This window comes from Phlebotomus papatasi, chromosome 2 (assembly GCF_024763615.1).
Source record: "Phlebotomus papatasi isolate M1 chromosome 2, Ppap_2.1, whole genome shotgun sequence".
NCBI classification, from domain to species: domain Eukaryota; kingdom Metazoa; phylum Arthropoda; class Insecta; order Diptera; family Psychodidae; genus Phlebotomus; species Phlebotomus papatasi.
This window is the reverse complement of record NC_077223.1, coordinates 28,805,447-28,827,572: the sequence shown is the minus strand read 5'-3', so window position 1 is coordinate 28,827,572 and position 22,126 is coordinate 28,805,447. Positions and strand designations below refer to the sequence as shown.

Below are 22,126 nucleotides of genomic sequence, written 5' to 3'. Positions count from 1 at the left end.
TGGTGCTATTTCCGTGCGCTTTTGGATATAGTCTTCTTCATTTCTGCACCTTTCTTGCACGTCTTGACGTCACAAAGGTCGGATATTGACCCCTCAAGCTTGACACTCTCCTTCACTATCATCTTCATCTCTTTCTTTCTCACTCCCTCTCAAAACTATTCATCTGCACCATGTGCCACGAAAAAGCCACGATGCAAGACAAAAGCCCTTCTTTTACAGTTAAAACATTTTATCCATTTCCAAGAGTGTTATTTGAATATTTCCCACTTTTTCCACTTCTGTCCCTCTTGTCCACCAAAAAAAAGAACTATTTATTATTCAATTGACGAAGATTACATTTACTCAAAAATCATCCATAAGAAATGCCTCGAAATACGACATTAAAATCATGATAATATTAATCCACAGAAACACTCTCACAAAATGAAATTTTAAAAGAGAACTTAAACAGTGACGAAGAGAAGTTAAGAATAAATTGAATGAATGCGAGAGATAGACACTGAATTAATATGTAACAAAACATACTTCTATACAGATATATGTTTAATTGGACAAAAAGAAAACATGGGCAATATAAAAAACCAAAAGAAAGTTATCTTGAATCATATATCTTAATTTAAGTTAGCCGAGACACACAAGTTCAACCATATTTCTAGCAAATGTACCCAAGCTAAAAAAAGATAAGCTTTTAACTTAAGAGACCTTTGAGACTACTTGCGCAGACTTTCTATTAGCATAAAATAGGAAGGAATTTAAAATACAAATTCTGCCTCTTTGCACACCCCAAACAACAATAAAAGCGCCACAGAAGTGAATGTGGAAAAATTATTGCTTTGGATATTAAAACACTTTCCACTTTTTTGTTGGTAACAAAAACCCAAGGAAATTTTACCAAGATTTCTTCCGCCCACCTCATTTTCCACCCAAATCCACAACTTTTTTATGCCAATTTTATACAGTCAAGTGTGACAATTGTCAGAGGAAAATGACTTTTTAATTCATACAGATAGTTTTATTATTTTACCCACACTTATTTTGCCAAACAATTGCATCACGATAATCTACAGAAATCTCTCTGTAAAATGCGTGGAAGAAAAAATCATTGGCTTTTTATCCTTGAAACCATTTAGATTAAATTACAAGTGAATAAAAATTTTTGTTATTGCAATGGACTGCTCAAAGTAACTTTTGTTTTGTAAACATGTTACTGAAAATGCGAATGTGAATAATCAAAATAACTAGAATTAAGTTTGTTCACCTGGTAAAATAAAATCAAATACACTATGCATCAATGATGTTAATGGGATCAATGATTTAGGAAAATTCTTATCATTATTATTTCAATTTACTTTTGCGCCCTTAACGTAGGCAACATGTTTTGCCGATTTTTATTACTGAGGTAATATTGACAACTCAGAATATAAGTCGAACTCGGTTTTTTTTAATCGTTTTATTCGCTTTTTGGATACTTCTTTATACCCTTATACCTTTATACTTAAAAGATAATTATTTTCAAAGTTAAAAAGATTTTAAACCTCCAAAATCCTAAATCTCAGCTACAAATCGCTCTCCTGTAAAATTTGCCTACTGCGAGTTATTCGTTTCTTATTCTGAGCAGTCGATATAATTCCGATTCTAGTGAACCGATTTAATTCTTCACTAACAAAAGGTTGAAGGCCTTTTAATAGCGAACCATTTTTTTCTAATTTATTACAATTAATTAGGTTTTTAGAATTGACGCCAGAGGCGCTGAAGCCTCAAATTTGTCAGAACTCACACAAAAATAAAGTTTAACAAAAATATTTCAAAAACCACTACCCTTCTAGCGCCTTTACCTATGTTTAAATTTTCCGTCAGATGCCTTTTTAGAGAGGACTTTAGTATTTAGGGTTCAAACGAAAACCAAACCATATAATTCTTATGCCCAACGCACAATAACTTTTGTTTTGTAAATACTACCTACAGGACTGAACAGGATAACCAGAACTAGATTTCATTCACTCTCACTGAAATGTCAAAAACCAGTTTACAGAACAAGAGTTGGCAAAGCGTCCCAGCTTTGCAGAATGCTTGAACTCACAAGATAAAGCTATCAATGAATTAACTTTTCATTAACTTTTTAACTGATTAAATTGATTCACAAATTAGAAATAAATTCCGAACTAGAAAATATGTTAAGAAGTGTACATCTTAGAATGCTTTTGACATCAGTAACATGCCCACGCACAAATAAAAAGGGATAATCGAAAAAATAAATCAAATACGATTATTTGATCAATTCATTACCGATTGGGATTGACATAGTCAGATTCGAAATTTCAATACATTTCCAAAAAATCCTAATTTTACCACATCGATCGGTTGAAATATGAGTCCTCCAAAGTCATTGACATTTGACCTTAAATAATTCAAAATGGCGATTTTTCTGGTCAGGGGTTTGAACGAAATGTTCGTCTAGTCTATCTCTAAAACATATTCGAAAATAAAAGGAATCTAGTGTCGTTTCCGAAATAATCCAAAACACGTGGTTTTGGAGGGGTTAGAGGGAACTCGAGAGACAAACAAAACAAACGACTGGAGATAATGTTTTCTTTTTCATTGGGGGTCACCGAAGACCACAAGTTAATATCTTTTACCGTTTAAGCTCCAGAGCGGTGAAAAGTTGGAAAAAAGCGGATTATACAAGTGCTTTTTCACTTGGAGTTCGGGTAGTAAAATTATTGTTGGGCAGTTATCAAACTTGTTTATTAAATTTTGAATGCAATAATCTATAATCACTCAATTAGAATTTGATCTAAGAGTATTTATTGATAAAAATGTAGACTTAAAGAAGGTAAAGGTTAAAGGTAGACTTAAAGATAGACTAAAATATAATTTATAATTTATAGATCCGTGTAAATTTAAACTCATTTCTGCAAGTAAGTTTACCTTTTATCTATTAATAGATCAAATTCTAAATATAAAGTGACTCAAAAGCACAAATAACCCATTAGAACGCTTACTAGCGACAATTAATGTGAATCACATTAAAATTTTAATGAGCAAGTGTGATACCAAGGTTATATTTCATTGTTTGAGAGACACTTTTACAAAAATTCCTCTTTTATAGGATAATCTTGATTGAGTCTATTTTAGTGCGCCGCAGTTTTATTAATTTTTTTCATAGTTCGGATTTTTTCCAAAAATCAATTGGTAAATAAGGATCTATAAATTTCCTCAAGAGAAAATTTTCTGAAACTGAAATATCTTAAATATTTCAATAACAAAACATTTTAATCTAATCTCTTTTTGATTGGTTTTATTTATAAAAACCAGGATGGATATTGACAATAAAAGAAAGAAATAAAAAGAACAGATATTCGTAATTTCTATCTTCAGGCTGGATACTAGAAGCAATTAATTTGTTTTTTGAACACTCTTAATTCTCAATTCTAGTTATTCTCAATTTTTTTAAGTTCCTCTTTTTTTCTAATTTTTTTTTAATTATCACAATTGTAAAAGGGATGACCCTATTCTTGTGATTAAATAAAGTAATAATAATAATATATTTCTGAACTTTAATCAATAAAGTCATAGGCTTACAACAAACTGAGTAATCGTAAGTGCGGCTGACTTTGCCCCCTGCGCTTGACGTTGACACCTTCCTGTTCGTAAGTTTTTCTTATTTTCTATAGAATTTAAAAGTGGTCTTGTGGAGAGCCTCGAGTAAGTCAGTGAATAGAGTAGTGGCTCTATGACTGTGAGGTCTCGGGTTCAAAGCTGAGCAGCAGCAGAAAAAGATTTCCCATGCCATATCGGCTTTTAATTTGTCCAGTGAATGAATGAATAGTAATGTCAATAGTGCATAATGGCAAAAAAGTGAACCACCTAAACAATGGAGGCTGGTACGAGAACGAGTTTCGGCATGAAAGTGGTACTTCAGTCGATACAAATATTTACTGTCACTGGTCCAAACACACACCGAGAAGGCATGCTGTGATATAGTAGCGGCACTGGTTGCCCATGCCCACAGAGCTGTGATATGGAGTGGCTACCCGTATCGGGGGATAAGATAGAATAGGAGTGGGGAAGCATAAGGGCCCAATTGTAGCCTGGATGCATCGGTAATCCGAAATGGAGAACTGACCCCTGCAAACTCTTAATCTTAAGGATGGTCTTTACCGATCAAACATGGTAGATCTAATCGGTAATAGATCATCCTTAAGTTCTAGAAATAAAGAAAAACTTAATGAATAAGGAGGTGTTAGGGGCCAAAGTCACCCGCACTTACGGTACAGAATCCTTTGGAAATGATAATCAAACTTTTGACAAGTATTTCCCAATTTATTTATCAAACTTGATCTCCTGATCATCGCAACAATTTAGTAACTTTTTGTCACTTTATGTGAATTGTGGTAAAGTGATCTCTTTTTCACAAACTTTAAACAAAAAAAGCTCAGTCAGAGAAGTTGTTTTGCTTTTTCATAGATTCAAAAACATGCATACGTTTCAATAATAATTACAGATTATTCCAAAAAAAAAACTTTAGTTTACTTTCTCTGAAATGTCAAACACATGTTTATAAAACAAGTATAATTGTGTGTTGCTCCTGAACCACAATTACCTGTGCTACATGTTTTGGGAAAATATATATTTTTTTAAATATGAAAAACAATTAGAACTGGATGTAATCTCAGTCTTTTTGAACTAAAACACGTATTTACAAGACAAAAGTTAATTTTATATTTTCTATAGTATTATTATTCTTTCTCTCAAGCACTACTTGAGGTGTGTTAATTTTCCTAGGAAAACATCACACATAAAAACGACTAGAATTCACCCGACAAAGTGTCTCTGGTGACTCATAAACACTCACACAATACAGACAAATATTTCAAAGATTTTAAGTCAATTGAGGGTGGAGAGAAAAAAAATTGATTTTTATTGAATAGAATAGAAAAATAATTTAACCTACTTTATCGTTTATATCTCCCGCACTATTGAGATAACATTTACTTTATAGTATCATCACCAACAAACAATCTTCAGTGTCTTTTCCATTTCTCAACTTAGCAAAAAAGAAAAAAAACTGAAGCACTATTTCTGCCGTTTTATTTTTCCTCTTTCACGTGCTCAGTGTACTTTTTTTTATCACCTCATCCTAACAATAAATAAAATGTGCACAATTTCATCTCTTCTTTTGAATGAACACGCAAAAAAATCTATATAGCAAACCAACTGTTTGCTGACCTAGTTCCCCGAATAAACACGAATACAGGGCGCCAATAGTCTCTGGACTTATATTAACCATAATTATTCTCAAAAAGTGCATCAAATGCAGGAAATCACAGCAAATATTGCATTTTGCTTATTTGAGATTTTCAACACAACTTCTTCCTCTTTCAACATCCCAATGCCATCAAATACGAAACAGTGAAGGGTCATCAAATTCTGTAAAATGCCCACTATGCACTTTTATGGAGAACAATATGATCCTCTTTTTATCGCAAAATTTATATAGAGAGAAAGATCGTATTAAACACCGCTCACAATTTTCCAAGCCAGTACAATCAATCGTTCAGCGAGATGACAAAGAGACAACAACAAGTGAATCATCTTCGAAGCATACACACATATTAGAGAACAGCCAACATTGCGTTCAATGCACTCAGAAAAGAAACATATACAAGTGAAATGGTGAAAAGGAGAAAGATGAAAAGACGGTTGACATTGATTTTGATTGTTTCCAACTTTGCTTTTGATGGATTTTAAGCTTCTAGCCTGGCCAATTATGCAAACTTAACACACAAGGAGGAAATTATTGTGACAAATTTTGAAGGTTGACGAGAGTGTATTGTGGAAGTAGAATATGTTCAATGCACTTGAAAGGCATCAACATGCACTTGTCAAGAAATCATACACCTTACTGCAATCACTCTTAGAATTTTGCAGCATAAACGACAAGAGTGTTAAAATGGTTAAAATGAAGGACAGAAAAAGCGAATGTTTTTCCTAAACATGTATTAGTAAACTCTTCCACAATATTATTTCTCGAACTCTAAACAAAGATCTTAAGATAATTACGTGGTGCAATTTTAAAATGTATCTCTGTCTATTTTTATGGAAAATAAAAGGAAAGAAAACATAAAGAAAAGAGAATAAAAATTTAAAGCTCTTCTACCCAAACTTGTGCATATAGTGCACTTTTGAAATTGAATGAGCGATAAATCCCCTCGGTTTTGAGATATAATATTATATCAACCCTCTATACTAAAAATTCATAAACGGGAGGTGGGCCCACATTGAGCTGGGGCTAATTTGAAAATGTTATTTTTTCGCATATTTATCGATCTCAATTAAATTATGTGTAGGTTCAACTTCCTTTAGAATTATGCGAAATTTAGTGTTATCAATTTTGCCCAGATCAAAACTTTTTGTTACTTCTTTATAAGAAGTGTTACTTGGAACCTTATAGACACTTTATCGTCTTTATTTTATCTAAAATTATTCTTAATGCATTTTAAAATGATTAAAAATATAGACATAGCTTTGGTGGCTTATTTCGGCCACCTTCATTCGCATAGTTCTTTGCTCTTCCGGAATTCTTCTAAAGTCTTTTTCACATCATCTCCTTTATCTAAACGACATTTTTTTTTGTTATTTTTTACATTGCATAATCTCTAGAGTATGCAAAAACTAAAAATTCATGGAAATTTCAGGACCAAAAAAAGTGGCCGAAATTGGGTACACCTACCCTACGTGATATTCTTAATTATTTAGCTCTTTCTTTTAAATATTTAGGAAGTTTAAGATTAAATAAAAACAATTGAATATAAACCTATTTAGATACAGATAGATAATTTAGATAGAAAACAGTCTACTTGGGCTTAATTTTAATATAGTCACAGACGAATCCAAGAGCGCTAAATTATAAAAAGTTGGATTCTATAATGCTTTATTTAGAGAATTTTATAAGATAATTTAGAGAAGAAAATGCTTTTTGGACAGTATATATGAGCCTCTCAGAGCAAAAACAGGTAATTATTATTATTATTATTATTATTATTATTATTAACTATTCATTTTATAATAGGGTCATCCCTTCTCCAATCGTAAAAATAAAACAAAAAAGATGAAATAAAAGGGCAAAAGAGCTGACAAAAGAAAGATATTTAAAAACCTAGCCGCAAAGTGCAAAGAAAATTAATTAAAAATAAATTTAAAAAAATAAATAGATGAAACTGGGGCAGTAATAAACAAGAGGTAGTTGTAAACATCTATTTTATATCTACTTTATTTATGTCTACCGTTTTTTCAGTGGACAAGGATCTCTAGCATATATGAGATCATATAAGTCACGACCTCTGAAGTTTTATATTTAATTTAAAAAATCAGTGTTTAGAACTACCTCATGTTTACTACTGCCCTAGTTTCCCCTAGGCAAATACATATAGATATACTGTTGTTGCTCCCAGTAATTACAGTTGTGTATGATTCACGTGGTCGTTTGCCCGTCCCTAGAGGCCCTAGAGGCCAAATGGTTAGAGATACCGATTTGGGACCTGCGGGAGACCCTCACCCCTATAAGTCGACCCAAGGACCGTTAATAGAGGTTACTAAAACGGACATTTCATCCATTTTCGATAATGTCGCTGAATCATTTCTAACTTCAGGGTTTTCGAGGTCAAAGGTGAAAAAGATTCCAGAGAGCGCGTTACTCAAACGAAAGGGCTCATGTTTAGGCTCGTTAGAAAGGTCTTGGAATTTCTCACAAATCTAAATCAGTTTTAGTCAATTATTAACGTTTTTTTTTCAAAAGTGTATTGTATTCCTCTTAAGCTACTTTTTTGTTATTTTTCATATGACAGTTGTGATCTGACAAAAGTTGAATAATGTCTAAGTAGGGGAGACTGGGGCAAAACTTGTCAAAACGCATATTTAATTTTTTCACGAGCTCTGAGAAAACTTAAATGTTTTATAATGAGCATATTCTTATAGGAAATTTACTGCTCTACAACATTGCAGAAGACTATTTTCCTCTATCTCGAAAGAAATGTGATTTTCGAATCATTTTCTAAAAGTCGATTTTGTGGAGATTCCCAAAATTGCTGGGGCAAATTTTGTCAGTCTTCGGATAATTTATGACGTTTTACTCTCGCAAACGTTAAAAATATCAAATAGACATACTTTTATAGGAAATTTAATCTTCTACAATTTGTGAAAGATAATTTTTCTCTATCTTAACGAGAAATGTGCTTAAATTGAGCTAATCAGTATTGATATTTTATGTAAGCCAAATATTCCAATAATAGGGCTCAAAATTTCATTATTTTTTATTTTACATAATCCTTCCTCGAATCCCTTGAAACTTTGTAAGTTTAAGAAGGTTCATGAAGGCTGTCTATAATAAAAATTTCAAGCCTCAGTCTCTTTTCTTTTAGAAAATAGTGAATATTGAAATTTTCGTTTTGGCAAATTTTGTCCCAGTCTCCGCTACTTTTCAGGTTTAAGAGGATCGAAAAGCCAGAAAATGGCGTCTCCATACAAAAACCCAAAATTAAAAGTGTATCAAGTCTTACAATTTTTGAGATATTTCCTTGAAAATTTAACTGAGGGTAGTTTTTTATATTATCTTTGAATTCCCTGTTTTAATTTTTTGAAAAACTGTTTTGCTTTCGTAATATAATTTTCCAAACATTCGTATACTCCTAAAACATGCCACAAAGAAGCTGCATTATCTCCTAGAATATGAAAGATAGAGAGGTATATTTTTTTTTAATTTTGTTCCTAAAGACATGCTCTACAAAATGCCTGTTTCACTTCTTTCACTTTTCATACAAATTTTCCAAGTATTTTTCAATTGAAAATTGTCCAAAAAATGACAGTTTTCATTGCATCTTTGTACCGAGAATATCATTTTTTCCGAATTAATAATTATTTTTGTACCAATCTACATTTCATTAGCTTTCAAATGGTACATTAGAATTGGAGAAACTCCTAATAGTTTTTTTGCAATTAAATTTTAAACAACATGCTCCAAATTGGAAATTTTCATGAGCTTTTGATAGCTTTTCGAGCTTCCGAGAAATGCTACTCAAAATTGTTCAGCAATTCGCCACAAGATTACGCGTCGCATTTTTCACCATGTCTTTCCTTTTCTCTCTGACCTTCAGCACGCCTGCAGTTTTTTGCGATCAGGCGGAGGAGAAAAAAGAATACAAAACAACAAAACTCATCCCCTGTGTGAGAAATCTTATGAATTACAGCTGAGCGAATTTTTATGATTTTCACGATCAGTCTCGTTGTTTCAAAAAATTGTAGAAAATCGTAAAAATTATGAATCGTCAATCGTCATGGGCATTTCACAAAACCAGCTAATATCGCGGTGACTACATAATATGCCGATATAATTTTTCTCGGAGAAGAAAAAAGTCAGTGATAAGCCTAAATGGACTTATACTATGTGTGATTCTTTCATTGCAAATTCGAATTGGGGGCAAAATCGAAGTCCAGTCCAGATGACCTGATGCTAGCTGAGATTCATTACAGGAAACCTCGAAATGCGTGCAACTCGAGGTCGTTGAAAATTGAAGAGTGCAAATTCGATTGTCAGAAATGCACAAAAATACATGTAAAACTTTAATGCCAAAATGGCTCAGAAACTATTCCGCAATCCGCGAGTAATACTGCGATCTTAAAAAATCCGCGAAAAAATCCACGGTCCGGGAAAATCCACAATAAATTCTGCCGGCTGCGTAAATCCGTCAGAAATTCTTCGGTCCGCAAAAGATTCCGCGATCCGCGAGAAATTTCGCGGTTCGCGAAAATTCGTGAACGATTCCGCGATCCGAGAAAATCCGGGAGCAACACCGCGATCCACGCAAATACACGAAAAATTCCGCGGCCCACTAAAATCCACGAACACACCGCGATCCGCGAAGTTACAAAGTAAACCTAAAAGTAGCGAAAAAGCATAACATGATTTCGAGATTACAATAGAAAACCCGATTTTGAAATGGAACTTTTGTGAAGGAGAGAAAAAATGAGACATGCATGTTTTACGTATATCTTTGTCTCTAAAAATTGATAAAAAAAAATTAAATTTTCAAGTGACAAAATTTCTATTTTTATTTTCTTCATAGTCCAGAATTTCTATTTCTTCAAAGAACACGTGCATTTGACACATTTAAAAGATAGGGGGAAACAGGTTTATTTTTTGGCCTTTTTTGGTACGGGAAAGTACTCTCCTTTCGAATGTTCATGCCTTGGAATAATGGGAATTTTCTTTTATTTTTCGTATGAGACTTAGGGGAAAGTCGTCTGCCTTTAAATGCAGCAGCCTTTAAATGTTGCGATTTTTTCGTTGTTCTCAAAAGCATAAATTATATTCTATTAACTATTAGGTAGCTATCCATCATCCTCACAAATCATCAAAAAATGGAGAGCCTAGCTCCTATTTCCTAGATGCTAGATAAAAAAAAAAAATGAAAATGAGCTCTAAACTGTAATTTTGATGTTCCACAAATCATGTGATTTTTCATAGTAAAAATCATTTTACAAATAAATCTTCCATTGTGACACATAGAAGGGTTAATCAGGCTTAATATTTCTGTTAATACATTTTGGTTCAGATGACACAATTTTTGTGGGTGGCAAAAATTTGCAAATATCACCCTGCAGCAGCCTTTAAATGCTAATGTCGTGTGCCTTTAAATCCTATCTTTCCATACATCAAAACATGTGAAATCGAACTCATACTTTTCTCTGACGAACGTCATACAAATACTTATAACCCGCTATCTTGCTCCGGCCGGGATGTTTCAAGTTGACAATTGTCAACTTCAATGGCATTTTCTTCCAAATTTTCAAGTGCAAAACAGTGCTTCAGAAAAATGTGAAGAAAAGTTATTGTTTAATGTCTTTTGACTGCAGTGATGATTTTAGTGAGTGCGTTAGGCTTCAATCTAATCATTTATAGCCCATTTAGTTTTATTGATTTGATATTCTCAGTGAAAAAAAAAACATTTAAAGGTAGCTGCCTCGCGTTTAAAGGCAGACGCCTTCATACAAATCGACATCACTTTTTTAATTTCCTCAAAAGGAAAAACTGAAGACTTGTAAGTGCTCAATGAGGTAATCATATACGCCGAATGAACAAGAGAATTTTTTGGTGTAGTAGAAAATAAAATCCATTTTGTGGATTCTTCAGAAAAAAATCTTAAATTTGGAACTACATTTTTCGTTTGAAGGCAGACGACCTTCCCCTACACATTTCTATTAAATATTAGTTAGCTTATCATCAATATTTATGATTATGTGATAATTATTTATAAGTCTCTTAGGAAAAATAAAAGAAAAATCACGCTATTCGCAGGCATGAACGTTCGAAAGGACAGTTCTTTCCCCTAACCCTTACGATTCGAAATTTAAAAACTTTACAATCTTGGCAGGTCAAACTAATAAATAATTAACATGACCTTTATTTTTCCTCCATTCTTTCCAAAAATCATGTTCTTCTTGGGAATCTTTAAAAACGCATCCTGCGATTTTTTTTTGTTTTTAAATATGTTTTAGAGGCCGACTCGGTGATAATTTCATATAAGAAAATACTGTTGAATCAAAGATTTTTCAAGGTCAAATGTTAAAAATGCTCTATAGAGAGCGTATTTTAAACCGAATAAAGTGACATTTGGTATAGTTCCAATGATTATGCAATTTCTTACAATTCTGAAAAGGGTATAATTTTTTATGAATCCATATAATAAACCAGTTTGTACCCTCAAGGAGTAACAAAAAGATTTTCAATATTAGTATAGTAACTAATTTGTTCCGAAAGTCACCATCGCAGCAAGAAGGACGTTAAATTTGTGGCATTTTTCAAGCTATAATATTTACGGTTTCACTTTTTTTTAATTCGAGATTGGCGAGATTTTTCCCCTCCTGCTACCAGCACTGGCACCTTAACTATAGACCTTAACTGTTAGACGAAACGGACGAGATCTTTTAAATTGCATTAATTTGTTCCCGATAATTGGAACAAAATGTCTATATTTTGGTTCCGACTTTTAGCAACAAATTTGTACTTTTTAAGAGAGGCAAAAGGATTCCCCATATTAGTAACGATTTTTGTTCCAAAAATTAAATCGTCCACGGACACCGAAAATTTTTGAAACGAATATGTTACAAATGTAGGGATAGTATTTTTATAAAAAAAATCTACAAATTTGTTCCTGACAGTGGGAACAAAACAGTAGAGCGCAACAAAATTCTATTCCAACTCACAGATCAAATTTGTATAAAACGAAATCTACTGAAATTTGTAGGTATTCCACCGTATCGAAACGGTTCTAAAAGAAAACTTTTACACAATTGTCACTATTCTTAACAAAACCGTAAAGAAAAAAAAAATATTGGAACGAATAAATATCTTTTTTAGGTACATATTTGTTCTGTAACAAATTGTTCTAAAGAAAATTTTTACCAATATTTTGGTCAGTGTCCAAAAGTTTTTACTGTGATTGTGCAATTTGCTAACAATACTACAATTGGACTTCAGATTAAAATTAGTTATAGTTTCATAACTGGTTTATTATATGGATTCATAAAAAATTATACCCTTTTCAGAATTGTAAAAAAGTGCATGACCTTTGGAACTATACCAAATGTCACCCTATTCGGTTTAAAAATACGCTCTCTATAGAGCATTTTTAACCTTTGACCTTGAAAAATCTTTGATTCAACAGTATTTTCTTATATGAAATTATCACCGAGTCGGCCTCTAAAACATATTTAAAAATAAAAAAATCGCAGGATGCGTTTTTAAAGATTCCCAAGAAGAACATGGTTTTTGGAAAGAATGGAGGAAAAATAAAGGTCATGTTAATTATTTATTAGTTTGACTTTCCCGTACCAAAAAAGGCCAAAAAACAAACCTGTTTCCCCCTATCTTTCAAATGTGTCAAATGCACGTGTCCTTTTTGAAGAAATAGAAATTTTGGACTATGAAGAAAATAAAAATAGAAATTTTGTCACTTGAAAATTTAATTTTTTTTTATCAATTTTTAGAGACAAAGTATGCGTAAAACATGCATGTCTCATTTTTTCTTTCCTTCACAAAATCTCATAATGCATCGCAAGGCTAAAAATCTGCCTTTGGGTTTTCAACCTTTTCAATGAGTTTTTTGTGTGCTCTGGGTCTGGGGAGCGCTTCGGAGAAAAATAGACAGACGATGAGCGTGAACAAAAAACAGTAGAAAAAACGAGACAGCTGATGGCGGGTGATGACTCTTTTCACCACCAGGGGACATCACGGATGCTTTGAGTAGCTCCGCGAGAGCTTGAATCTGGAGCTTTTTTTTCCTTGACGATCCTCTTAAGAAGTTACGAGTTCGACAATTTCGCAAAGTATGGAACGCTTTGTCACTTATTAGGTGAGATTCTTAACAATCTCACCTACTATAATCCTAACAAAATTTCATGTCGTCCGATCGACCTCAAATTTGGCCAAAATGTGTTTCGCCACTTCCTGATTCCGAATATATATGTGGCTAAGTTACGTTCCCGGCCGGCCGGCCGGCCGCTCTTTGGAGCTTAATAGCTCCTAAACTAAAAAAGATATCGACTTGCGGTTTTCGGCAAAGGTTATATATCGGGTGAAAATTGCAACTTGGTGCATAGACCCCCCACCCCCCACCCCTCCTTCCGCCATTTTGAAGACCCCCCTTTTTTTGTTTTCTCAATAGCTCCGCCCCTATGGCATTCAGCGGACTCAAATTTTAGAATGTTATAGCTGGGCCTTAGAGCTTTTCATCAATACCAAACTTAAGGTCCCCCGACCCCCCTGACCCGAGCTATAAGGGTCCAAAAAAAATTTCTTAAAATGGCCATTACTCCGGTTCTAATTGTCAGAATTTAAAAAATGAGGGCTTTTTGGAAAGCTCTCGTGAAATGCCACTTCCCCTTCTAACATCGCAAGTTCATAAAACCACCGCTAGGGGCGCTTTTTTTAAAAAGAAAATTTTTAAATCTTAAAAGTTAAATAACTCAAAAATTCCATTGTGCATCGGGCTGAAAATTTAGTATGTTGTAGCCGTTGATTATACCTATCAAACAAAAAAAACCTTAAGTCGATCCATAACCCCTGACCCGAGCTATAAGGGGTCAAAGTTCGAACATTGACCGGCCTCTATCTCCGGTTCTAATTAACATAGCGACCTAAATTTTACCTTTTTGGTTTCGTCTCGATGAGCACTTTTAGATGGAAGTTCAAAAAGTCACCATAGGTGGCGCTGTGATAGCGTCAAAATTCATCGAAATTCAAAGTCACTTTTCTCAAAAACGGCATTGTGCAAGTTAATGAAATTTTAGTATGTTGTAGTCCAGTCTAGGACGTTTCTAAAATGGTGCGTATGCGCGCTGTGGTTTCAATAGAACCGGAGATATGAGGGGTCAAAGTTCACGAAATTCAAAAAATCATATCTCCGGTTCTATGTGACCGATTTTGATGAATGAGGGCTTAAACGAAAGATCTCACCAAATGCTACAACTTTCTAGAATATTTGAACTTCGTGGGACCAACACCAGGGGCGCCACAGTCGAAAAACCAATTTCAATATCACATAACCTCAATTATCTCGACTGTCGCTGAACCGATTTTGATGATTACTTCGACATAATTGTAGAGCACATTTGTCTCTACATTTCGTCCATACATCATTTTCCGCTCAGACTACGCTATCACTCCGATTTTGCCGTTTAAGTGTGAAAAAATTGATTTTTCCAATAATAACGCTTTGAAATCACTCAGATGCCAATTTGACTGCCTCTACTCCACCAAGACACTTAAAATAGGGGTTTAAATGGAAAGTCCCGCAAAATACAACAATTCTTTGATATAGTTGAAGTTCAACAAATGACTACTTGGGGCACTCTGGATGAAAAAACGAGTTCAGAAACAAAAAACCTCGCTTATCTTGGCTTCTGAGTAATCGATGAGATCATGTTCTATGGGAAAATTATAGAGAACATTCTGGTCTACATTTCACCCATATATCACTTTTCTATCAGTTCATCCAAATCCTTGATATTTTGGTTTAAATGCAAAATTTGTATAATTTCACGAATTTGATTCAAGATAACTGAATGGCGTCTCCCAACTTCAGCATCAAATCGAATTTGCATGCACTCCGAGTTAGCTCACGTTAAGAATCTCACCTACATAAGCCGGTTAGGATTATCTGTCCCTTTTCTTTACAACTCGATAAATTTTGTAATATATCAGCGAGTGGATAAAAAAGTAATCAAGTCAGACAACATCAGTCATTATGCAAAATATTTTTCAGCCAATTTGAATGAAATTGCACTGTTTTTAAAAATTTTTTTATGTATAAAGCTGTGGAAACAAAGATAACTTTAAATTGACATAAATCATGTGTTTTAACGTTGTAAATTTAATGGCTAAACCAATTTTTTGCGGGCCAAGTCTAAATTTTTATCAATTAATAAATTAAACTCGCCGCATTATTATAATTTTAGTGTGCGTGTGATAACACCGTTACTAAAAATCATCAAAGAAATTAAAATGAAATTTCATAGATATTACGGCGTTATCACACTTGCACATTAAAATTTTAATGTGATTCACATTGTCGCTTGTGAGCGTCCAAATATTTTATTTGTGTCTTTGAATCACTTAATATTTGGGGTTTTTCTATTTATTGATAAAGAAGTGGACTTGGCCTGCAAAAATTAATTTAAATTTACCTAAAGCATAAACATTTTTCACATTAAAAAATTAAAGAGAAAATCGCATTAATTTTTCGCATTAATGCTATAAATCAATTTATATCAAATTTTGCGGGCCAAATCTACCTTTTATCAAAAAATAGATCAAATATTGAATATAAAATGATTCAAACACACAAATTACACATTTGGACTCTCATCAGCGACAATTAATGTGAATCATATTAAAATTTTAATGTGCAAGTGTGATAACACAATTAGAAAATCATCTAAATATATTAACAAAGAAAAATTGTATACGAATTGATCGAAATTTTGAATTGGAGATGGAGATCTTCACGAATTCACCTTCATTAAGCATTTGTTGTCAAAATCTATTCTCACACCAGAAGACATTCTTGAAGAAATGACGAAATAATTCACAACTTTTACTGCGCCCTTCGTGACCACCACGGCGATATATTGCTTCTTTATAGCATGTTAATAAAGCTTAATGTAACCGTGGCCAACTCCCGGAGAATAGAACAAAAGGGCTTCCTTATAAAGTTACTAATGAAGAAATTTTTCGCTTCAATGAATGCAAGATACTTCATTTAGCCAAGAAAGCTTTAAGTAAATTAAAAATATACATATATAGGTATATTTTGTTTTATGGAGATTTTGATTTCGTATTTACAGATATAGAAACTTTATCGTATGCCCGAAATCTTTAAAAGAACAAGTTACATACACTTTTATCTTCTATTTGTAAGAAATGAAGAAAAACTTTCCGTAATCTGAAATTCGAGAAATGAATTTTCAATGTAGGGGAAAGTGACCATGCTTGATACTGTAAAATGATGTCCAAGGTTTGTGATTATTTTCTGATTAACACACAAACCGAAGCGATTCTTGCACTATGACAAAAAAATGTCTCACTTTTATTAGGTTCATAATCCAACCTCAAGTAGTTCCTGGAAATCCTTAGATTTTCCTCAAGAAGAAAATGGAAATTCAGTAGCGATTTTTATACAAGTTGGGTCCGGGGCCTTCCTGTATAATAATTGATTCGACAATTCGGAGGCCCATTTTCACTGCAAAAAATTCATCGGATACAAAAAATTGCACATCAATATTTAGACGGATCTCTAATCTATCTGCTTAAATCGTTTATATGACTGGTTATTAGTTTTAAAATCACTTTTATGTAATTTTTCTAAGCCATGTTTTTATGACATTAGGGCGCTAGCGAAAACCGTTTTTTTTTCACTTTGAGTCCATGACAATGTCATTCTGCAACCTTAAAATTCAGGCAACAGGGTTGAAGATTATGTCAATTGTCGATAAAATTGGCGGATTGCAATATGTGTACTTATGAAATAATCACATCTAATGATATAGTTGCCACATTAAAATTATCATTCAAGGACCCTTCTTAAAATATAGGATGGACACAAGTAGAATTTATGAATTTGTTACCACCCACAAAAACAGTGTCCACCAAGTAAAAATATTTTTACATAAATATTAGTACTGATGACCCCTCTATGTGCCTATGATAGTAGTTTTCGTGAACAGCGACATTAATTAAGAAATACTTATGAAATATCATGTATCGAAATTACAGTTTTGGGCCTATTTTTGATTTTTGCTTCCTGAAACTAGGAAAAAAGAGCTAGGATCCTAATTTTTTTAGGAAATGTGAGGCTTAGCACCAGCTATTGAAATATATTGCGATGAGTCATAACTATTGATTAACATAGGAAAAAATAGTTATTATCAAGCTTGGATCGTATCAAGCATGGTCACTTTCCCCTAAGTTGAAATTAAAAATTTATTTCACTACAATCATCAAGAAGTGCATTAAGAAATTACAATTTCCCTACAATATCTTCAGACGAGCGATGAATATTTCCATACCATGAGTATAAAATTGATTGAAAATTTAATGTGAAAAAAAATTAGGTCAATATTTTGTGAACATTATTGATTACATTTCAACAAAATTAAGTTCAATCTCAATAAAAAAAAATCATCGACACACCCTTCACCCTTATCTATTTACTGAATTTAATTTATTAGTATTTGTTCGAAAATTATTAAAATATTATAGCAATAAAATTTTGTAATATGAAATGTTTGACTATGCAAAAGTAAGATTTACAAAAATACGTTTCTCCTATGTCTTTCAATGTCTTCGTAAAGTTTTCTAACTGTCATTGATATAGACATCTTAAAAAGTTTTCTCATAAAAGAAAAAAAATTATTGAAGTCAATTTGATATATTTCTAGCAAACTTTTCATTTGTAATAAAAATGAAAGAGATTAAATAATTTTTTATAGGGCATGGAATACATATCCCTTAAAAACAAGCTCATTCAGAAAAAGACATTAATTTGAAATTTCCGTAGAAAATCAGTGCTGTATTGAAATAGTGATCTATATAACTATATACACGTATATATCCAGTGTAAAGCCACCACTTTAGTGCAATTTCATTCCATGTACAATTTCCAATTGTCATAATTTACACGATTCTCTTACAATTGCACTAGTACTTTCGCATCACATGAAAATATATATGTATAATAAATTTACTAAAAACCACACCAAAGTTTAACATTGCAGATTTCCTCCACTGTAATCAACTAACTCAAATATACTAGATAATACCAACTGAAACTTGATGAGGATGAGACGATTGAAAAGGAAATGGGATAAAGAGTGAAAATGTTTCTCCCCAAAAATATTTCTTGTAGGCTTGCTCACCCACAACGCTAAAAGCACTGACAATTCACAGGAAATGCTCTATAAGGGATTATCTCGACCAGGATATGAGGATAAAAATAGAAAAAAAGTCTTACTAAAATTAATATCTTATAGCAATAAAAATCGATTGTAGAATTTTAATATTGAACGAATAATAATAATATAAATGCGTCAGAGGAACTAGGCCGTCTCACAAACACAAATTCTAGACACGAACTAAAACTCTTTGTACAGGGATAAAGTTTTCTGTCCCAGATTTGTGGAATTAGGTATTATAAAGTTTATTTGATGCGATTCAAAAATTTTTAATACCGGATAATTTATGACAATTTAAAGACAATTCGAACCCGGGACGCCGGAACAGTTCTAACAAATATCGAGCGCTCAACCTATCAACCCATTACATCTATGGAAGAACCATTATTTTAACAAAATAATTTCCCTTTGAAATACATGCTCTACGGGTAACAGGCAAATAATTTGAAAAAAACAAAATTATAAAAAAAGTAATTTTTCTATCATTTTTGCCATCTGGTTTCCCGAACCATTACAGACAGGGAGGTCCGCTTTCAAAGAAATTCTCTGGACCGAAAAAGCACTCCGTGAATTCACTCCAGTGACATAGAAAATTCGCATATCCACAGGAGATATCTTTGTAATAAGATATGGAAACGTCGTGATGTATGCAAAACATTTTCGGCGCCAACTTTTTGGCCCATTTTCAGTGCCAACGGTTCATAAGAAATGCATTTCAGATTTACCGTGTGAAAAATCCAAAATCAAAAATGCAAATGCGTGTGAAAAATATTTGCATGCATTTAGGGGAAATTAAAAAAAAATTATAAGCTCCTAATAGTAGGCAAATTATATCAAATTCTTTCAATCCGTTTTCACTTAAGCCAGAACTCCCTGTATAAGGCAACAAACTTTTGACACTTACTGCATATGGAATGCAAATTCTCAAGAGCCCGTGATACCTTCGAAGTATTTAAAATAATCATTGGTTAACGATGTATCACACTTCATCCTTTCTACAGGATCTGACTTGTTTGAAAGCCGAAAATTCACATCTTATTTTACTGAAATAATTCCTTCTTCTTGCTTTTAAATGAAATGCTTTAAACAGTTTAATTAGGATATATTTAAAATAATTGACTACTAATAAAGCTTGATAAACAAACATCGTTTTTGATATTTTACAGGTAACTTTGGAGTACCTATACTCGTATACTCCAAATATGCAAGCAAAATTATTTAGTTTTGAGAATTAAGTTATATTACAACATGGCTTATCTCGCTGGTTTTACAATATTCTATTTTAGTGCATTTGATGCACTTTCATTCAATTTATATGTCTAATTTAATTCATGTTTCACTTTGCTCTTAACCAGCTGAAATTCACTATACAATATCATATAATTCAATTTTAAACCCGTTAATTTAATTCAATTATACTTCATAATATTTTATTACCACTCTGTCAGAGATTTTTTTCCAGAAGTACTTAATGTTAATTTTAACTAATAGAACATGTAAAATGCGTGGCATATTTTTTAATAAAGTATGTAACAACCTCAAGGGATATTTATGCCCAAAAACCGATATTTTATTGCTAGAACTCTGCGAAGAGAAGAAAATAACTAACTAAACTAGGATCTAAAGAACAACTACTGAAAAAATGAATGTCTCACAATCCGTATAAATTATACCACTAGGCGAGACCTTAGTAAGACCCAAAACAGTTAGAAATTCCCATAGTCGATGGTCAATAATTTTTACTGATGTTTTTACGAGGCTGCGAAAGTTAAATTTTCCTGAACTGCCAAGGTGGTAATGTTTGTGAATTTTCCTCCACCCACAAAAATGACCCCCTTCGAGCAAAAGATTTTTACGGTAAATATTAACCGTGATAAACCCTCTATAACTTGTAATAATTGTTTTCTTCGAAAAGACACTTGAAATGTAAAAAAATGCATAAATTATTACACTTAAAAATCGCAATTTTATGTTTTCGCCATTCAACTAAAGGCTGCTGTTGTATACGGGCGTGAGAGGTCGCACGTATCGGTAGTAACTGTGAGAAAGCCTAAAACCTCAGAGAGTAACTGTGTTATCACACTTGCACATTAAAATTTTAATATAATTCACATTAATTGCGGCTGGTGAGAGTCCAAATGTGTAATTTGTGTGTTTGAATCATTTTATATTCAAAATTTGATCTATTTGTTGATAAAAAGGTAGACTTGGCCCGTAAAATTTGATATAAATTGATTTATAGCAATAATGTGAAAAATTAATGCGATTTTCTCTTTAATTTTTTAATGTGAAAAATATTTATGCTTTAGGTAAATTTAAACTTATTTTTGCAGGCCGAGTCCACTTCTTTATCAATAAATAGAAAAACCCCAAATATTAAGTGACTCAAAGACACAAATAACGTATTTAGACGCTCACAAGCGACAATTAATGTGAATCACATTAAAATTTTAATGTGCAAGTGTGATAACGCCATAAGAGAGATAGTCAGTCGAGCCATTCGGGACGAGGTCAGACGACTGAGAGGGCTAGAGTCAGTTGGTGCAGCGAGATGCTGGACCTGGAGCTGGCGAGGACAAGGTAGGCTCTCCGGTTGTTCTGGCAAATAGTATGCACGGCTACTACAGTTTTTTTGTTTTTGCTTTTTGAACTTAGGAAAAAGGGCATAGGCTCCTAAATTTGTCGGGAAATGTAAGGTGTTGGACTAGCTGTTAAAATATAGGCCATGAATAGGTTGCAACATTACGAACTCGGTCACATTTTTCAGAGCTAATGTCACTCCCTTGATTACGAAGCTGGAAAACCTTCTCCTACGAGTTGATCTTAAGTTAATAAACTGGTAAATTAAATGCTTATCCTAAATCCAATTTATTATCATGTGTATATTTTCTTTGAAGAGATCTTAAATTGAATTACGAAATACTTCAAATCGTTTGCCAACCGATAAAGGTGAAACAAAAGTATTAAGACAGTAACAAAAATGTTGCGAAATATTCTAAGCAATTACAGCAGTTCTAAGCAGTTTTTTTTTTCTTTATACAAGTTTGACTGCTAAATAACTGTATTCATCCAAGCAATTAGGTACTGTGAGAAGGATGCACTTTGAACGTACAATTTTAAGCATTCTGCGAAGTGTTTTCCATTTAATTTTCCCAATGTAATTCGTACCTTATATGAAATTGTAATTATCTTTTCAATTCTATTCCTGCAAATAGTATTTCTAAAAGTCTGTTTTTTTAACAGACTAAAATTGAAGTAGCAAAAAGGTGAGATTGAAAGTCAATCATAAAATGACAGTATATATTTTTCCAATTCAAACATTTTTAATTGAAAATGTATCCACTGGGAAAAATTGCATTTTACACAATTCACCCAATTTTCTCTTGTAACATTCAACATGGAGGAATCTAAAAATAGACATTTTTTTATTTCTGATCAGAACGAGATGAACGGAGATGGAAAATCCACTGAGAGACACACGAATGTAGTTCAATTTGATTATTAAATCGCTTTTATCGCGCACTATTCCAATTTGAAGTCGAAGGAAGAAATTTCTCTGCAAATATTCAAACAAGATTTCCTTGTTGATAATCTACATGGATATGCAACTTTCAGCTTC

General features: G+C 32.8%; 1 protein-coding gene across 8 annotated transcripts in view; it reads right to left on the bottom strand.

The window, feature by feature from the left end:
- LOC129803334 (disco-interacting protein 2) overlaps window positions 1-22,126 on the bottom strand; it is a 146,091-nt gene that overhangs the window by 101,995 nt on the left and 21,970 nt on the right. The window lies entirely within an intron of this gene.